The 5,736-nt window shown below is 40.9% G+C and overlaps 1 non-coding gene across 1 annotated transcript; it reads left to right on the forward strand.

The window, feature by feature from the left end:
• The first annotated feature begins 4,697 nt into the window (after positions 1–4,697).
• On the forward strand, positions 4,698–4,804 carry LOC125134851 (U6 spliceosomal RNA). The gene has a single exon (XR_007136838.1). It is a non-coding gene; the product is annotated as a U6 spliceosomal RNA (small nuclear RNA).
• Positions 4,805–5,736: the final 932 nt, after the last annotated feature.

Consider the following 5,736-nt stretch of genomic DNA (forward strand, 5'->3'; position numbering starts at 1 on the left):
AGGTACAGTAAGTTACAGTAAGATGTAGTAAGACCTTGGGTGGAAGATTAGCCCGGGTTATCTGGTGGGCCCAGACAAACCACAGCGGTTCTTCTGCATGGCAGAGGGGCCTAGAAGGGTGGGTATCCTATTAGACTCATAGGGAGATTTCAAGATTTTCCAGCCTACAGAAGCTGGAAAAAGCAAGGAATGGGTCCTTCCCCAGAGATTCCAGAAGGAACCAGCCCTACCAACACCTTAATTTTAGTCCAGTGGAACCCATACCAGACTTCTGGCCTCCCAAACCACAAATGTGTGTGGTTTTAAGCCACTAGCATTGGATCAATTCATTATAGCACCAATAGGAAATCTGTACACATTCCAAGATCACTTCATCATTCGATAATAGACACTGGATTGAAAAGAAAAAGAAAAACACTCCATCAGCCTTCTCCTTTAGAGGTAGTCCAATGACTGCAGGATAAACAGAGCTTGTAGGAATGGACTGGACTTTATACCCTCATTCAAATGCCTTGTATATAGGGATATAATTTGGCTTTATTTTATTTGTTATATTTCACATCAAATGATCTTCTGAAACCAGAAATCTGATCATACCACCCTTCTGTTCAACATTTTCAATGCTTTTACATTGCCTCCCAGAGAGGGAGGTGAATTCTTTAACATGATCTACAAGACCCCATGATCTGCTCCTGATTGAGCCCCTGGCTATATGGCCAGCCACACCTGTTTCCCCATTTAGACTCTAAGCTCTACCCATAGCAATTTACCAATAGGTTTCCCACAGCCCCTTGTTTTCACTGTAATGTCCTTTTCTTTTAGATAATATTTGTTGAGCACTTATTGTAGCTGAACTTATAAATGGTTAACAGGTATTAACTCATTAAACTATGAGTAGTAGGGCTAGTATTATTCCCATTGTATTGATAAGTAAAGGGAAGTTAAGTTGCTTGACCAAGACCACATGTCTAATAAACAGACAAAGGGGACAAATGGGAGGGTAGGAGGGATGAACTGGGGATTTGGGATTGCCATATGAACACTGAGGTATATGGAGTGATTGGCCAACAGGGACCTGCTGTATAGCACAGGGAACTCTACCCAATATTCTGTGATAGTCTATGTGGGAAAAGAATCTGAAAAAGAATGGATATATGTACATGTATAACTGAATCACTTTGTTGTGCTGCAGAAATGATCACAATCTTGTAAATCAACTATGCTTCAATAAAACTTTAAAAAAAAAAACCCACAAAAATTCTTTTAAGAATTACTAACACATTTTTTAGTTTTAATTTGAAAAAGAGCAGTCGACTAAAGATACTGACCTGGGAACAGGAGTGAGGAACAGGGGAAAGTGAAACAGGGAAGGAGGAAAAATCAGTAATTTGAGGACATATTATCAGCTGGTTGTGTCTTTGGGCACCTAGAGTTGATCCTGTTAGATAAAGTCCCTTGAAATTGTCCACCTGAGAATTTACAGGCTAAATGTTTCTTCACGGTTTCCATCTCCCATTGATTAAGATTAACCAGTGTTGGAGATGTTAAGTGTCCTACACTACATGTGGCACATGAGTGCACAGCAAGCAGACACCTGGGCTACGCCAATGTTCTATAAAGTGACAATGGTAAATCCTTAGACTGGAGATTCCCAGGGTAGAAACCTAAAGGCCCCCAACATGAACTTGAGGTGACATATTGCCATAGAAATCCTCATGAAACTCTACCACAGCTATAGGGGAATGAGAGGGAAGGGCAGAGACGTGAAGTACAGTATAATAGGCTTCTGATACTATGTCCTAGGTTTCCTGATAAGGTTATTATTTCAGAGGTGTGGGGTATTTGTAATGAAGCTCTTTCTATAAATGTACATAGATCTCCAAAGCTAAACTAGGCCCTTGCTATTTTTGTCACCAAGAGTCACAGATTATGGGGCTTTCAGATACAACATGCCTTTTCTAAACATTCTGTCTTAGGAATTACTGTATAAAAATGGTCATATTACATCACTTTTTAATGCTTTAATAAGCATTATTTTGATTTTTATTAAAATTCATATTATTCATGTATTCTCATTCAGTCACATATTTTACAAATATATGCTAATTACAATTCTTTGATGCACATTTTCTTGAGAAAAATAAGTAACAGGCTAAGTAAGGTAGATCTACACAGGTATGCACCAGAAAGAATTCAGAAATCCTGAATCTAAAACAACCACACTAGTTTGGCTTAGTGCCAGACTTAATTTTATTTAAAGACCTGTTGAAGGACAGGATGGTGAGGTGAGAGGACAGAACCTCACAGAAATTTTGACTCAGTTGATTTGATAGAATCGCATGGGTTCACCCTTCATTCTGTCTCTGTAAAAATAAGCACATTCAGATTAGGGAACGGGAAACAGCTTCTCATGATGCCTCACCACTTACTAGGCTTGCATTGGAGGCAGGACATTTGGGTAGAGCTCTCACAGACCTGGACAACACCATGATTGGTGATGACAGCTGCAGGTGACAGAGGAGGAGAGTGCCAGGGAGAGAGGGCCCCTGGGGGTGAGGTGCTCATTCTGCTGCCGAGCCTGGTGTTGCTGGCCAGGTGAGGCCTGTGCTTGAGACTGATGTGAAGTTTGTATGAACAACTGGGTGCAGACCTCCTTGTGAAGAAAAACAAAAGGAAGAATCTTCCAGAGGTCTGACTCCATAGGAAATCCATGGTTCCCCAACCTCTTCAAAAAAGATTATTTCCAGAGTCTATTCATCTCACTGCTAGAAATCAGGGGAGCAAGATGTCAATGCTCAGGCAGAGAAATCACTAATTCATTTCTTTCTGAGGTCAGGGAACCTGGTCTCCTTTTATCGAAAGAAAGTTACTTCAAGGAGAAAGCACTGTCATTATAAGGAAGAAAGGAACTGAGCAGCATTAAGTTTGCGAGCCACTAAGTGGCTTCTGTTCTTCAAATGAGTTTTGAGCTGGAGCTTCCTTGCAAGCTTTCTGCCTAGAAGCTTGGAACTAGCCTTCTGTGTGATTATAGACAGTCATCAAGTTACATTTTATGTTTAGTAAACACACATGCACACAAACACAGGCACACTCGCATATACCTCTATCCTTACAGGTCACCTTTACCTTGAAGGTGGAATGTAAACTCAATCCAACAAATATACATTGAATGTGTGCTATGTGCCAGATAACATGATGATTGTTGAGGAAAAGAAAGACATGGTTCATGCCTTCCTATGCCAATGATCCCTTTAGTAAGAAAAGAACTTGGAATGAGAAACCATTGAATCATTTAACCATTCACTCAAAAATCAGGTATCGAAGGCTGGTTATGGACTGAATTATGTCCCCACAAATTTCACATGTTGAAGCTTTCCCTCCCAGTGGGATTGTATTTGGAGATAGAAATTTTAGGGAGGTAAAGTTTGAATGGAATTCCAATCCCTTAGGGTAAGTGTCCTTAGAAGAAGAGGAAGAGACATCAGAGAGCTTTCTCGCCCATGCTGAGCATGCACAGAGAACAAGCTATGTGAGCACAGGAGGAAGGCAGCTCTCTACAAGCCAGGAATAGAGGCCTCCTGAGAAACCAACTCTGTCAGCACCTTGACCTTGAACTTCTAGATTCCAGAACTGTGAGAAATCCATTTCTATTGTTTAAATCACCCAGCCTGTGTTACTTTGCTACAAGAGACTGAGCAGACTAATACAGGATTTGTTTATTAGGTGCCAGGCCCTGGGTTAGGTGTTAAAGGTACAGCATCGAACACACATATATACACAGTTCTTGCCCTCAAGGGATTTCTTTATAATGAATGTCATGAGAGCAGAAATATAGTTACCTGTAGAGAATATGGGCTTATTTTAGGAGTCAGGAAAAATCTGTAAGAAGTGATTTTTTTTCCTTATTGCAATTGAAAGTGCAAAGATGGTGGGAGTTGAGACTGGGGAGGTCAGTCTAGGCCCTGGCAACAGTCTGTGTGAGGACCCAAAGGGAAGAAAGCCCACTGATAGTTTGAGATCATGGAATGAGGTCAGCAGAGCAGAGCTTAGCTGGAAATGAAGAAAAATAGGCATAGGTCAGCTCACAGAGACGCCTGGGGCCATGTTCAGAAATGTGTACTAGATTCTAAGGCCAGAGAGGATTCTAAACAAGGAAAAGACATTAAACTGGAGTATTATGGGGGAACCCTACCGATGAGAAAGTAAGTCAGAAGAAGGCCTTCAGACTCCAATGATTATTATAGGCCAAAGCGCAGTTTCCCAAGGCTGGGTGAAATGTGTGAAAGAGGTAATTTTTGTGGAGAGATAGTTTTTATATGCCTAGAAAGACCTATCCTTTAGGCATGTGTTCCCCACCCCCACCCCAGGGAATTTTTTTTTTTTTTTGTTCTTTTTGTCTTTTCTAGGGCTGCACCCTGCAGCATATAGAGGTCCCAAGGCTAGGGGTCCAATTGGAGCTGTAGCTGCCAGCCTATGCCAGAGCCACAGCAACGCCAGATCTGAGCCGCATCTGCGACCTACACCACAGCTCATGGCAATGCTGGATCCTTAAGCTACTGAGCGAGGCCAGGGATCAAACCCACAACCTCATGATTCTTAGTCGGATTTGTTAACCACTGAGCCACAATGGGAACTCCTTTTTTTTTGAAAGTATTTTTATTGAGGTGAATTTTACTTAACATAAAATGAATATTTTAGTGCTCGCTTTAGCAGCACATATACTAAAATTGCAACGATACAGAGAAAATTAGCATGGCCCCTGTGCAAGGATGACACGCAAATTCGTGAAGTGTTCCATATTTTTAGGAAAACATAGGCCAAACACTCTCTGACATAAATGACAGCAACATCTTCTCTGATCCACCTCTTAGAGTATTGACAACAAAAACAAAAATAAACAAATAGGACCTACTCAAACTTCAACGTTTCCTCACAGCAAAGGAAACCCTAAACAACACAAAAAGACAACCCACAGAATGGGAGAACATCTTTGCAAGTGAATTGACTGACAAGGGATTCAGCTCCAAAATTTATAAACACCTGCAGCTCCATACCAAAAAAACAAACAACCCCATCAAAAAATGGGCAAAAGATCTAAACAGACAGTTCTCCAATGAAGACATACAGATGGCCAAAAAAACACATGAAAATATGTTCAACATCACTCATTATTAGAGAAATGCAAATCAAAACCACTATGAGGTACCACCTCACACCAGCCAGAATGGCCATCATCAAAAAGTCTACAAACAATAAGTGCTGGAGAGGGTATGGAGAAAAAGGAACCCTAGTACACTGTTGGTGGGATTGTAAAATGGTGCAGCCACTGTGGAAAACAGTATGGAGATGCCTCAGAAAACTAAATATAGAACTACCATTTGATGCAGCAATCCCACTCCTGGGCATCTATCCAGAGAAAACCACGACTCGCAAAGACACTTGTACTCCAATGTTCATTGCAGCACTATTTACAATAGCCAAAACATGGAAACAACCTAAATATCCATCGACAGAGGAGTGGATCAAGAAGTGGTACATATACACAATGGAATATTACTCAGCCATTAAAAAGAATGAAATACCAGTATTTTTAGCAACATGGATGGACCTAGAAACTATCATGCGAAGTCATCCATAAAATGAGACACCAACATCAAATGCTATCACTGACATGTGGAATCTGAAAAAAGGACAGGCTTAACTTTGCAGAACAAATGCTGACTCACAGACATTGAA

This window comes from Phacochoerus africanus, chromosome 8, assembly GCF_016906955.1.
Source record: "Phacochoerus africanus isolate WHEZ1 chromosome 8, ROS_Pafr_v1, whole genome shotgun sequence".
In the NCBI taxonomy this organism is placed as follows: Eukaryota; Metazoa; Chordata; class Mammalia; order Artiodactyla; family Suidae; genus Phacochoerus; species Phacochoerus africanus.